At 32.0% G+C, this 15,826-nt stretch overlaps 1 long non-coding RNA gene across 2 annotated transcripts; it reads left to right on the top strand.

Moving 5' to 3' along the window:
• The first annotated feature begins 6,768 nt into the window (after positions 1 to 6,768).
• Positions 6,769 to 15,138, top strand: LOC124887931. Of its 2 annotated transcripts, none has more exons than XR_007045573.1 (3): positions 6,769 to 6,909; positions 11,714 to 11,771; positions 14,771 to 15,138. It is a non-coding gene; the product is annotated as an uncharacterized LOC124887931 (long non-coding RNA). The 2 variants fall into 2 exon arrangements; XR_007045572.1 differs by having other exon boundaries at positions 6,769 to 7,130.
• The last annotated feature ends 688 nt before the right edge of the window (positions 15,139 to 15,826 follow it).

The following is a 15,826-nucleotide window of genomic DNA, read 5'->3' as shown; positions in this document are numbered from 1 at the left end:
TTAGCTATAGTAGATTTAGGATGTACAAAAAGTATATTAAACAACAGAATTTTACCACCTAAAGTAATTAACGAATTACCAAAGCCAGAAGAATTCATGCAAATGGATGGAACCTTTAACACTTACACAAAATATATACTTAGAGCAAAAATAAGTGTTGTTAACACTTGCGAAAAATTCTACCCACCAACATACAAACTTGATGGAATACTAGTAAGAGACTTGAATATTAGGGAAAATTTAGTGTTAGGATTAGATTTTATGGTACAAAATAATGGAGGTTGTCTGGCCACTAGAGATTGGATAGTTTTTGCTAGCAATATCACTTAGCCATTGGTAATAACAAAACCTACATTAACTAAATACAGATATCTTAAGGATGGATCAAAAGAAGATAACCTGAATAACTTGAATAAATTAAATAGAATAAAATCCGATAAATCACTAGAATATGATAAAGGAAAAAACTGCACATGCGAAGACAATAAAAGGTAACAAAGTATGAAGAACTACAAGACTTAGGAAATTCTAATCAATTAGAAAAGGAATCCATTTTAATAGAAATAAATACAGATTTATACAACTTTAAGAAAGGAATGCAACAGATTGGAGTGATAAAAAATCAGAAGGACCTAGAAAAAATAATACAAAGTCTAGAAAAATTAGAAATAATTGAAGAAAAAACCTTGCAGCACTGGAACTCCAACCAAATCACCTGTAAATTAGAAATAATCAATCCAGAGTATACCATAAAAACCACATATATAGAAAGCACAAATGAAGATCTTAAGAATTTTGAAATACAAATCAAAGAACTATTAGACTTAGGAATAATTAGAAGCTCTAAATCAAGACATAGATCAGCAATTTTTATGGTAAGGAACTATAGTGAAATAATACGAGGAAAGACAAAAATGATAATAAATTATAAAAGACTTAATGAAAATAATACCATGGATGGATATAAGTTATCAGACAAAACAGAACTAATAAATAGAATATAAGAAAGAAAGGTATTCAATAAGTTCGCTTGTAAGTCTGGATACTGGCAAATTAAAATGCATGAGGATAGTATAAAACGGACAACCTTCACATGCCTAGAAGGACATTTTGAATGGATAGTTATGCCATTTGAGAAAAAGACAACACCACCAATTTTTCAAAGAAAATTGGATAGTATTTTTGAAAAATATAAAACTTTATACTAGTTTATGTAGATGATATTCTAGTTTTCAGTAATAATATGCGAGAACATTTAGGACATTTACAACAAGTCTTTAATTATTTGTAGATATTAGAATAATAATAAGTTAAAAGAAAATGAAACTATGTAAAGATAGTATTAATTTTCTAGGAGTAGTCATTGGAGACGACAAAATAAAGTTACAACCACATATAGCTAAAAAAGTTATAGAAATGCCAGACAAATTAGATAAAACTAAGGATTTACAAAAGGTTTTAGGATTACTAAATTATGCTAAAAAATTCATTAAAGATTTGAGGAAAGTAGCAGGGCCACTATAAAACAGGATCTACGGGCCAAAAAACTTTTAATACTAAAGACATAAAATTTGGTACAAAAACTTAAACGCATGATACAAGATATCCCAGACTTGTCCATGCCGTTAGAAATAAATTATCTAATTTTTAAAATGGATGGAAGCCTCGAGGGATAGGGGAAATGTTAAAGGAAAAACCTAATAAACACAGAGATTAAAAAGATGAAAAAGTTTGTACTTATCAAAGTGGTAAGTATAAAGAAAAAGGCAGTATGTGTAGTATAGACACAGAGACACAAGCGATAATCTACAGTCTAAACAATTTTAAACTTTACATATTGAACAAGCCTGAAATATTAGTAAGGATAGACTGTGAGGCTATAGTAAAATTCTATCAGAAAATAAAAGAAAAGAATAGTAGTAAACGAAGGTGGTTGAAATTTCCTAGATGCCACTTCAATTTATAACATTGTGTTAGAACATATTAAAGGTAAAGATAATAACTTAACAGATCAGCTTAGTAGACTTATTATATGAACCAACTAACGATTCTTGTTTCAGTATGCATGTAGGTAAAGGAAAAGGCAAGGCTGAGGCCTCGCCTTCTCAAGACAAATATCTAAGGACTTTGTTAATAATACTCATTTCAGACCACATACATTGTTAGAGCATGCAAAATTGGAAAGAATGATTTTTGGACCACACAGCTTGATAAGTTATGAGTCATCTAATCTGACTTTCAAACTAAAAGTAGACAAGTAGCAAATATGTTTAATAGACAACCTGTGGATGTCTTATAATAAGATACCCAGAGACAATAACTATTTTATTTCAGTTCTTAGTGCTTTAAGCTATTATTTCACTGAAAAGAATTCAACTAACAGATTCATATACTATGTTTTTATTAGAGGATAGACACAAGGAGTATTCTAGACTTGAACAACAGTAATAGACTCTATTAAAAACCAGACAACATCTCTTTTTAAAGGTTTCAACAACCTCAGTGAAGCATTGAATTATGTGCGAGGAAACTTGGGGCCAAATTACTATATTTCTACAGCACTAAGATCTAACATAAAAGAAGTTCCTCAATAAAATATAAGAAAAGACACCGATAAAATCATTTTATGCAATCATTGTTTGGAAATGACCGAAGCTTTCAAAAGACTGAATCATGCTAATGAGACTTTGATACAAGAAAACAAAATCCTTGTAAATGAAAAAAAACAACTGGCAAAATATATAAATATTTTACAAGATCACATTAAAATCCTTCATTATAAGTTATCTCAATAGACCAATGAGACTTAATAAATGGTTCCAAGGAGTTCTCCATCTCCTTAAAAAATGGATAAGATGGGTGTGCATTCCCCAATGAATGCAAAAAGACCCACTGTATAGGGTAAAGATACAACTAGTTCAGTTCAAATAGTAACTGCTAAAGACAAAGTAAATTCGTTGGTGGCTGACACTTTGCCAAAAAGTATAGGAAAAATTATCTCAGCTAGTTTTCAGATCGCTAAGCCACAGGAAGAAGGTATTTCTACTCAAGAAAAAAAGTAAAAAGGGTTTTTAACTATGAAGAAAGGAAAATGATAAGAGAAATATACAACAAATAGTAGTAGACACAATCAAAAAATTATTAGAGGAACAAACTAAAGAAATGATTTCTGAAAATCCAAAGCCAAAATTAAGGCCCAACATTTCTTTAACACCAAATCCAAAGACATGACCAAGACTTTCATATTCAGATGATAAAGACTATGATCCTGCGATAGATCAATTTGCTCAAGATCCTAATGCGAACGATGACTCGGGAATGAATTTTTCTCCGACAGCTTTATACAATCTTTATACGTAAGCAATGATGATATTTACAAAGGACCATAGACTTAAGCAATGATGCAAGAAATAAATAATTGGTGTCAAGTGAAAGATAGATGGACATTTATTAATTAAATAAGAAACTTGACCATGTGATGATGGAACCCACAAAGTGTACACGGCATGCTAAAAGATTCTTCAACACATTTTGAAGTATGTATTTGAAATCTGCAGATGCCTATAAATGTTAGAACCTCAAGACTTACCAAGACTGAGCAAGAGAATAGAAGAGCGAGAGAGAGAAAGAAGAGAGATTATAGAGAAGTAGTAAGCATAAAATCTTTATTTTCTCAATTTATTCAGAGTTTGTGAAAAAAAGAGTGTGTATAGTTTTCTTCTACCAGCATTTGTAAGTTTTTAGGGGACTCCCGAAAGGGGAACCTCACTTCGTCCTAAGACATGTAAGTAGTTATTAAGATCACTGCAATTTTCTCCCTTATATGTAAATTACGTTTGTGATGTTCAATATGATATCTGTAAATTGGTTGTAAATTATTTTTTGAATATACCCCTAGTATATGGTTAGTCTCTCAATGTTTAGCAAAAACGATGGATTAATCTGTAAATTCCTAGGTAATTGAAAGTCCGACAAAGATTTGAAAGGACTGTTGTGTTGTCTCAGGGTGTGATTAAAGAAGGGATTACTAAATACCTAAACCTGGAGAGAAAGAGATAAATGGTGTATAAAATAAAATTAAAAGTGTTTTTGGGAGAAAACATACTTTAATTTTGATAATTTCACTATTACACATAACTAAGGACAACGAAGGAGGGAATACTGAGTAGGATTTTACATCATAGTTGACAAATTCCTTTTTAAACCTGCTTATATCTGCTTTCCCTATTCGTTTTTAAACTATCGTTTGATATTATTTTCTTATTCTTATTCACTAGTATTTTATTTTTATCGTTTGATATTATTTGCTTATTCTTATTCACTGGGAATCCGTTAAATATATGATTTACTATATAATAAGTAGGGATAAGCACACACCTCTTCAACCTGTGTGCTTATAGTAATAACTTTATTGTTGAGAGCTTTTTGGTTATTTTAGTTAAAGTTTTATGCAATATCTTGTTTGAACGTTTGGCTTCAATGTTTGATGGAGAACTTCAAATGACCAAACTACTCATTAACTTTTTCTTATTGTCAACATTGTCCTACCTTTTTACAACATGGCCCAATAAAGATATCTTTGTAAATATGACAATAACAACACAATATTATTGACCATAAACGAACTTTGCGGTAGCTTCAACGTTAACTTTTGCATGTTTGGACCATTTTACCCTCTTGCTTATATCATCAATCATCATCATTCATCCTCTTTCATAGCATTTCATTATTCATTTACTATTTGCTTTGTAATTTTACTATATCATTCCGAATTATTATAAATTATTTATACATTAAAAAATTAATAATATTTAATTAAAAAATAAACATTTATGGCATATCTTATTTAACTATGTCAATCGTAATGTTATTAAATATCATCCCTAATTAATTATTATAAGTCATCTAAGTAATAAAAAATTAATAATATTTAATTAAAAAAGGTGAAATAGACATTTATGACATGTTCACTTCAGCTACTTCAACAATATTTTTACTACATCACCCCTAAGTAATTATTATAAGTCAGCTAAGCATTAAAAATTAATATTATGGTCATCTAAACGTTGTACCACTTAAATTGGAATAGAAGAAAAAATATTATAAATCACAAAAGTAAGAAACTTAAATTATTTAAAAATATATATAATTGACTATCAATGCCACAAAAGTTTGGACAAGGAGAGTAACATATATTATTTGAAAATTACATCAAAACTATTATAAATTATAATAGTTAACAACTTAAAATATCTAAAAAAATATTATCTGTCATATATTTCAAAAAAAAAATGTAAAAAATGCTATAAATCACAATAATTAACAACTTAAAATTTTTAAAAGATATAAAATATTTTCCTGACTGTAGAAATTATACCAGTGCCACTTAAATTGGAATAAGAAAGAAAAGTATTATAAATCACAATAATTAAAATTTTAAATTATTTTAAAAATATAATTCACTATCAATGCCACAAAAGTTTGGACAAGGAGAGTATCATATCTTATTTAAAAACTACATAAAAAATATTATAAATTAAAATAGTTAATAACTTAAAAAAATCTAAAAATATAATTAATTTTTCTAAATTTTATTTGTGTCAAAGATTAAAAAATTATATATATTGAGCCTGTGCTGGCACGAACCCTTCGGCGTCTTACCCTATAATACATATAGGATGAGAATGAGATACTTATTCTGTATTCTCAAGGACTTCTTTCTTCTGCGAGACAAAACTCATTATCTTTAACCAAAAAAAAAAAGAAAAACTCATTATCTACTTTAATTTTGCTTTATGGTGAATATAATATCAAATGGATCCAGTTGTCACGATAGATTTCCTTTGTAGCTCTTTATAAATTTAATTTTAATTTTGCATCATTTTTATTGGAGATCTATCTTATAAATAAGAGATTTTTATTTTTACAGATAAAATAATTGAAATGATAATTTTCTTCTCTTCTTATAAATGGTTATAAGAGGGATTAGGCTCCTCTCCATTTTCATTTTTTTTATATTCTTACTTAGATGAGAGACAAATGACATGAGTTAAAATTAATAATTAAAATTTATTAAGCAAACTAAAATCCAAACCATGATTTAACTAATTAACAGATACACGCTTATCAGTTTAAAAAGTTCAGATTGTTTCTCCTTTTTAGATCTTTTAACTCTTTCTCTCCTCTTCGTGCGAAAACAATGTTTGATGTAAAAACAGTTGGTAACACCAAAAATCATGACTGCAGAAAAAATATCTTTTCGGAAATACAAATCTATGATTCTATCAAATTATAATATTTACATAATCGAACATCATCGATATTATTATAAAAATAATCAATTAACATAATTAAAAGAAATCGAATTATTGAAAACATTGAAATACATTTAAATTCTAAATATTAAATTCAAATATTATGGCAAACACAATCCCAAATCTCCAACTCCAACTTCAAAAAGTCTGCCTAAAGTCAAACGGAAATATGTATATGAAGTGACAAAGATATTAAGGTCCCAACAGATTTCTTTTAATACCCTTTGATAAATCTTTCTTTGTTGCCTGCAATTTTTTTTTTGGTTTAATTTTTGGATTTTCTTAATATTGAAAAATCAAAAACATAATTGTTTCTACATAGATGGACCAACCCATCTTAAATCCAAAAGAAATCCGGGCCCTTGCCCAAACTGATCTGCAAAGTACCCGGCCCGACCTAAATGCTTAAAACATACATATACTACTGTAGGGTTTCTAAATCCATCCTGTTTCCTAAATCTCCGCCTCTCCTTCAAAGTTTTAGGTGAAAATTGGCACATCTGTTGTTGAATTCTCAAATCATCATGCTCCAATGTTAGATCATCAACTCCGTTCCCTGGGTGTTTAATAAATGGTTCAAATTCATCTTTCAGAAGTAAACTTTTGGTCCTTCCTTTGATTTGCTTACTGCTAAACTCTTCTTCTTTCTTGAGTGCTCCTTTTTCACTTATGTGCTGATACCGCTGGGATCTCTGCTGATTAGGCTATAGCTTGCCTGTTGTTTTCACTATGTTTGCAGCTGTAATCGCTTATATGAGAGCTAAGACCTTTTTAATATGTTGTTCTGAATCATCCACAGATTCTTTTGAAAAATGAGTGAGTACACATCTAAGATCTTCCTCAACCATTCATCTTATCTTCCTCTAGTTTCAATTCACCCTCTCTTTGTAATTGTTGCAGTAATGAACTTCCAAAGAAGGTTAGATTCATGTGAAAACTAGGTTTGTCCTTCATTATAACTGTCAGATTTGAATCTGGAAAGTTCATTACTGAAATCTTGAATTCTATGTATTTCCCTGTATCTTCGTGCAAACCTTAACTTTATTTGTTGTGTTACTCTCTCAATACTCTTATCTTGATGTATGGACATTGAGACTTATCACTGTTCACTATCCTTCTTTCCTGTGTTTGCAATTGCTAAAAACTTGTGTAAACAACATCTCCACTGTAAATTGCAAAATTAGTTAGATAGTCAGCCAATTGTTTTCTCTCCCTTAGTATGTGCTGATATTGAACATGTTTGTGCTGCATTAGCTTCCAAATTTGCTCTACATAATCTGCAATATGTCAGGGACAATTTTATTCCCTACTTAGAACTTTCTGCATCAATATTGAATCTGTTTGGATGATTAACTTGCTTGTTTGTGTTGCATTAGCATGTTTAGCTGCTTGTAAGATAGCTTTAGCCTATGCAATCACATTAGTAGTATCATCTATTCTAGAGCAACCTGTCTTTGTTGCCTGTAAACAGGTTGCTCTATTGTACTTCTAAATAACTCAGACAGGCAACTAAAAGTGCATAGGAGCATATTACTATTATTATAATTTTAGCAACCTAGGCATTGCTAACTTCTTGTCACTCCCTCAAGGGCTTCTTTTATGCTTGTTCATAACATTAAGATTTAGCATAGTAAAGTTGAAGCATGATGGGAAGGAGCACTTGCAGACGCGAGACATAGTTCCCCTCTCTGCGGCCAACTTTTCTTTTTAGTCTGCCTCATCAAGAATGTCACATCTATTATTAGAAAGAATTTAACTTAAAAGAATAATTTTTCTTTAATGAAATGATTTATAGTAACATAAATGTCTAAAAACTATTTTAAACCACACATTTCAAAAAAATTCTTTCCTTCTTATATTTTATATTAGGTCAAATAATGTCATATAAATTGAGACGGAGAAAATGATATTTTCTATCATGCTAATTAGTTTGGCATGCATGACAGTATTTGTTCACTCTCTCTCAAAGGTTTCCGACTTTAGTGTCTGATTTTTTGTTTGTGCTAGATTCGGAGGCCTTTGAGGAGAGTGAACAATCTTTTGTCATGATAGCGTATTTAGGATCGCGTGATTCATCTCTTCTCTAATACTATCTAGTATGAAATCTTCAGTATCTGGATTACGTGTTTTATGAGTACAAATAGCTATTGTCCCACCATTTTTGGTAGCACGACATTTACTATTATTGGCTTATATGAGTCCACCATAAGTAAAGTACTAATAATGATCCTAATCAGACAACTAGAATAGATATCGGAAATTCGGAATAAATAACAAAATTAAATGATAGTTAAGAAATAGGATACGAGAAGTGAAAAAAGAAAGACTTAATCCAACAACAACTAAACCAAGGGTAAAAGAGAACTTATTTAAATGCTTAATTTAACAACTAAACCAAGGGCAAAAGAGAACTTATTTAAATGCTTAATTTAACAACTAAACCAATGGAGAAAGAAAAGTCAATGAAATTCACAAGAAATTAAATTGATCCACAATACGATAACTCGAGGATCAATCAAGCGAAGAAGATAAGACAAACAATTTGGGAATCCGCCCTAATTACTCAATCTAAGATAATAATTAGACTTGAACCCAATTAGAACACTAACCTTGAGTAAATAATATCAAGTCTATTCAAGACAATCCAATCATCAAAATCTGAGTAATGAAAATGGCTAAGACAACTATTTATAATCATTGTCTTTTAAAAAATAACTTATTATAAAAATAGCCCAAAAGTGAATATTTACAAATAACCCACAAGGGACCTTCTGGACTACCCAAATGACATCTTGATTGCTCATTACCTAGTGTATTTGTTTCTTCATGCCTTTCTTCGGACTCCAAGCTATCATCCATCTATGGAAGCCCTCCTAATCTGACCCAAGATAATCATGTTCATATCATCCTCCCTTTCTTCAAAATAATTCATCCTTGAATCCATAATTTACAAACACAAAAGAAGGACAAACAATCAAACATTCCTCATAGGAATTTAAAATTGTAACGACCTAAAAATTTGATGAAAGATGTGAAACATGTGTTTTTGTGTGATTTGACTATTTTACCCCTCTGTATAATTACATTGTGGTATTTTTGGGGTATGATGGGAGAGGGGTGATTAACATAATTTTTGATGCATTTTGGTGCCTTTTGTGCAATATTGTGATTTTTGGAGGCTTCAAAAGCCGTATTTTGGATTTTTGTAGTTATCTTTTGATCCGTAATATGGATAACTCGACGGTCTGTACCAACAGATCCAAAATATTGATTTCAGGGTGGTAACATATTTTGTGTGGTTTTATGGCTTTTAAAACTCACTTTGATCCTCAATTTGGAAAATTATGATTTCGAGTTTTGGGCGTCAACTTTGTGAAAACCATATTTTTTTTAAATTTTGATATCGCCATTGAGTCTAGAGCGTCCAATTAGTGTGGTTACATAGTTTGTTTGCATATATCAAACTCCAAGAAAATCTCGGACACCCCGTTGAAGTCCGTTTTGGGACTTAAAAATCTGGTGCAACCTGGAAAATAAAGGGTAAAACTCATTTTTCTTGGGTAAAACTCATTTGGGGAGGCCAATTTATGCTTTAAATGCATGGTAATCTGGGCTGAGTATAAATAACCCCCTTTGCTAGATTTTGCTCATTGTTTCACCTTGCCTCTTGAGAGTTAAATCTTAAAATAGTGTGAGAGCTTAAAATTAAAGTTTATGGGAGCTTGAAAAGCTAGATTAACGTTTATTTCTTGATTCTTTTACGGATTTAAGGTGAGATTTCATCCTTTTCTTACTTTAATTCTTAATTTAATTGTTCAAAACCCTAATAACCTTATTACTTAATTTATCTCCATTTTTCTCTTCTTTTCACTTGAATAATGTTCCTAATCCTATAATCACTTGTTTTTCTTCAATTTCATCTTTAAAGTAACTTCAATTCTTGATATTAATACGGAGTTCAAAGGTTTTACCCTGTAAAACATAAAAATAGTTTTTTTTTCGATTTTAACCTCATTTTTTACTCTATTTGAATTGGGTTTTCATCTATAAATTTCTAAAAATATGGAAAATACATTATTATTATTATGAAGTTCTAATTTTGCCCTTCTTTTTTGAAAAATAATTTGGGTGTCTATTTTACTTCTGAACCAAAAGTAGGCAATATAGATAATCGTTGAATTTGTTTTGACGCATCGATTCTATATTTATTTGTTTTAAGTGATTTTGGGATTATTCGTGTGGAGTAGGAATTTAGAATCAAAGTGTAGTAGACCGAATCTGGCATTCGAGGTAGGTTGTGGCTTAACTCTTCAGTCTGGGCTGGATAGTTAATTTGTACACCAAAATGCATCTTAAAGGTGGGAACTAATCATGAAATATGGCTATCTATTTATTGCGCCCGTGTGGGGGCCAAAAGTGATGTAATTATTGAATCTAAGATATCATGTGATATATGTGACCGTGCGGGGTCTTATGTGATGTCGATAGCCTGGAATACATGTGAATAATGGTATTGTGATGTTAGAAATGTCTATTGTGGTATCTTTGCAATATTGTGATATATCCATAATTTGTGGACATATTAATCATGTAAAAAATTCATGGATAGTGGGAATAGTGAATTGATATTGGCTCATATGGTTGTGAAATTATAACATTGTGGTTGGTTGTGGAAATAAATTACATGGATTGGTCGTGGAAATACACTTTGTTGATTGGTTGTGGAAATACCCATTTTTGAATAGTTGTGAACATTTCATCATCATTCTCATGTCACCATACACATCATTTCACTTGTTTTTTTATTGCTTTATATTTACTTGTTGTCATGTATGTGTACTTGATTTGTGTCTTAAGTTATGTTTGTGCTTTGAAAACACTGGAAATATAGAAAACTTAAAAAATACTAAATATTGATATCGAATATTAGATATTATAAAACTTCTCCGAATGATTATGCCGGAGAAGACGCAATGACTGTGTGTCAACCTTAAGGTTGTGTGTCAACCTAGTGCATCATCATCTTTGTTATCATCATCTTATACATCGTATTTTCTTTATTGTGATTGGATTGCAATATTGACTTATTATATATCTACTTGCTCTATGTCCTATTTTTTATACTTGACCATCTTGCATATACATGTTCTTCTCTGTTTCTACTTGCATGTGATAAAATGTATATTTGTGTTCTACATATTGTGTTGTTATATTAATTGTGATATATTAGAACTATTAGTGCAAGCGGTGTAGGATACCGTTGTGAGCCATTTTCTGATTGCAGGTATGCCCTTAGTGTGTATTTTTAATGCTTTGTTTTCTACTTTGCTCGGTTGGCCTATGATACCTACTGTGTAAAAGTGGATCGTAGTCACTCCTACTGTACAATTTTGGTGCAGATTCAGGTTTGGATGCACCCCACATTGCTTGAATCAGGCGATTATTGGAGCTTTCAAGGTAGTTGATGATTTTCAGGCATCTGATGTGTCGTGGAAACATGGCACATTCGATACGTAAAATGGTGAAATTTTGCATTGATTTAAGTTGTTTCGTCGGATGTGATGTGTGTTTTATGTTTTTTGCAAGAAAATTAGGTAGGAAGTTGATAGGACTAAAAAAGATAAGATAATGCTCCCAAGAATTAGAATATTGGTCAGGCTACAAGTTGTTATGTCACCTTATGACTCGTAGCCCAAATTGCATAGACAATAGTGGCTACGGTAAATCTGAGGAAACCAAGTAATTAAAGGGTATGAGGGGCGAAGACAGACTACGAATCGCAGCCTAAAGTCACAAGGTAACAAGTGTTTGACTATTTTAGAGATAGAGGCTCCAGTGAGTACGAGTGAAGACTATGCATTGTAAAGTTTGATAACGACTCATAGCGAGTAGTCATAAAGACAACAAAATCAAGTGTATTTAGGTAGAAGAGATACTGGAGTAATGAAAACTTGCAATATACGACTCATAATGTGACCATATGAGTCGTAGCCACTAAATAGAAAAATGGAGTTACGACTGTAGGCGACGAGTCGTAAGGAGACATAACGACTCGTTACCAGAAGCGCGACCACTGTCGACTTAATTTTCCTATCCCAAGTTTATTAGGATTCTTTGATTATTTTGAGATACTACAAATACCCTAGGATTGTTCCTTTGTTATATTGAACATATTTGATAATTTTCTGCATACTTTCACATACTTTGATCATTTATATGATTGTTCTTAGTGGGGTCCAAATTTGGGAAGAGCCACGTAATTAGCCACATCTCTCTTCATATTATTTGACTAATAGAACTCCTTAAGACCATGATATATCCTTGCAGAACCAAGATGAATAGCATAATGTGATCTATGAGCTTTGTGCATAATCATTTCCCTCAATCCATCAACATCGTGGACAAATAAACTACCTTGGTACTTTAAGATACCATCACCACTAATCAAAAAGTCAACAACGTTCTACTGAACGACATTACTCTTAATCTTCATTAAGTCAGAATCCAACATCTGTTTTTCCTTTATCTCAACAATAGATGACTTCAATACCTGATGCACAAACATATCCCATCCTTAGAGTCCATGAGATAAACTATAAGATTAGCCAAATAGTGAATGTCCTTCACCAATTCACACTTATCCTTATCCACATAAGCTAGACACTCCATAGATAACCTACTAAGAGCACCAACAACTACGTTAGCTTTACATGGATAGTAATAGAGACTCATATAATAGTTCTTCAACTACTCAAGCCACCTCATTTGCCTGAGATTTAACTCTTTCAAAGTAAACACATACTGTAGGCTCTTATAGTCACAAAAGATGTCAACATAAACCTCATAGAGATAGTGATGCCAAATCTTCAATGCAAATACCATCGCCAATAACTCCAAATCATGATTAGGGTAGTTCTTCTCATTAACTTTTAACTACCTAGAAGCATAGGACACCATCCTACCATGCTGCATCAATACACAACCAAGCCTAACATAAGAAGTATTACAATACACTATGAATATCACTACCCTTGGGTAGGGTCAAAACTGGAGTTGAAGTCAACTTATCCTTCAACTTCTCAAAACTTCCCTCACAGGCACCGGACCACAAGAACTTCACTTTTTTCTAGGTCAACCTAGTCAATGGGGCAGCTATAGTAGAAAAACTTCCCCCAATTCTCCTATAGTAGCCAGTTAAACCTAAAAAGCTTTGAACATCGGTTGGAGTCATGATCTAGGCACTTCTTAACCACTACAATCTCTTGTGAATGCACCATGGTCCCTTCACTAGAGATAATATGGCCAATAAAAGTCACAGCGTTCAACCAAAACTCTTACTTTGAGAACTTAGAATACAAATATTGATCCTTCAAGGTCTGCAACACAACACGGAGGTGATCGACATGATTCGCCTTACTCTTACATTACTCCAAAATATCATCTATGAACACGATGACAAATAAATCCAAGAACTAACAAAAGATCCTATTCATCAAATCCATAAACACTACCAGAGCATTGGTCAACCCAAAAGACATAACTAGGAACTCATAATGACCATACCGAGTCCTAAAGACAGTCTTAGGGATATCCACTTTCCTAATCTTAAGTGATGATAAACCGACCTAAGATAAATCTTAGAGAAATACTTCGCACCTTAAAGCTGATCAAACCAATCAACGATCCTAGGAAAAGGATACTTCTTCTTTATAGTTACCTTATTCAGCTGACGGTAATCAATATAAATCTAAAGGCAACCATCCTTTTTATGCACGAACAACATAGGAGTGCCCCAAGGAGACACACTAGGATGAATAAAATCTTTATCTATGAGATCCTTCAATTACTCCTTAAGCTCCTTTAACTCAACTAGATCCATTCTATAAAGGGGGATAGAGATAGGACAAGTGTTCGAAACAAGATCAATCCCAAAATTAATTTTCCTATTGGGGGAACACCATGAAGATCATCAGGAAAAACTTTAGGAAACACATTAACCAAAGGAAAGGATTCTAGAGAAGGAACTTTCGAGTTAAAATCTTTAAACTGAACCAAGTGATACGAAATCCCATTGGAAATCAACTTTCGGGCTCTAAGATATGTGATGAACCTTCTCTTAGGCACTAAAAGAACCCCATTTCCTTACAATTACCAGCTCATTAGGGAATTTAAACATGACCTTACAGGTTCGATAATCTAAAGAATCATAGAACAAATGCAACTAATCTTTACCCAATATGACATCAAAGTCAACCATATCTACCTGTATCAAATCCACAAGAGTTTCTATACCACTAGCAGATATGACACCCCCTATAGATTCTTCTAGAAATCATAGAGTGGTGAGTGGTGATTTTACCACACAATCACACTTATTATTCTTGCACATTACTTTGCTATGGATGAATAAATAAGACATAATTGCGATTAAATGTACTAATGTCCATTTCTTGCAGATATAAAGCAAAGGGGTTAGAAGGATACAGATTGGAGATCAAAATGATAAAAAAAGAGAAGAAAAAGTACAGCTTAAGACCTGCAGCAAAAGAGCCTCAGGTACCGAGGTAGCAGTCCATTTGTCATGGTTGCGGTCAGTTAAGATCGTCAATCAACCGCGACCGCAAAAGTTAATCATAGTCGTGTAGTTGTGATCACAACCAGACTTGTGATTGTGGCTTGGCAAAAATATTCGGCCAAAGGGAAAAACTGTAATTGCACGTGTTGATCCAAATTTGAACAAAAAGACTCAAATCCTAGTTTCATGTATCAATAATTCTATTACACTCCTTCTTTTCTAATTTTCTAGGTTTTAGCTCTAGATTTATAGCCATAATTTTTAGAGAGTAAAATATTGTATAAATTTTGGGTAAAAAATATATTGGAGACTTTCCAAGTGAAGGGTTAGCTCACTTCCATTGTTAAGGATTGTGTGAGAGACAAGTTTGAAGTAACATTAACTTAAATCTTCAAAAAGCCATTTCAATGGAGATTATGGGTATATCTATGCTTATTTATCTTATGTGTAGGTAAATCTCCCTCTTAGGGTTATGTGTTAATATGGGTTAAAATATGTGTGGGTTGTTATTGTTAGCATCTATTTGGTAGTTCATGTTTATGGTTTCTATCATTGCTATGCTTACTTAGTTGGTATTTGATCATTAAAAGCTCCAAATACCCACATGGATTTGATGAGTGAAAGCTCCAAGCTCTAGAAAGATCGAGGCCATCTTCGAAAGAAGGGTTTTGGGTGAAGTGTAGGAATCCATATCATCCTCGAAAGAGGGATGTGGAGACCAAAGCAATGATAGGCAATTATATGTGTAGTTTTCTAAATTTTCACTATCATAGAAATAATAGTGAATGTGAGGTTGACTATCCATATGTATCATCCTAGTAATAGGCATGCCTAGATTGAGGTTGTGGTTACCAATTGTTGAACACACCTATTAGGTATTTGAAAGAATCACTGGGTAAAAGTTTGGTGTTTTGTTGAAAGTCTAGCACCAAAATCT

This window comes from Capsicum annuum, chromosome 10 (genome assembly GCF_002878395.1).
Source record: "Capsicum annuum cultivar UCD-10X-F1 chromosome 10, UCD10Xv1.1, whole genome shotgun sequence".
Taxonomy (NCBI): Eukaryota; Viridiplantae; Streptophyta; class Magnoliopsida; order Solanales; family Solanaceae; genus Capsicum; species Capsicum annuum.
Note: the sequence above shows the minus strand (reverse complement) of the source record. Positions and strands in the feature narration are given on the sequence as shown.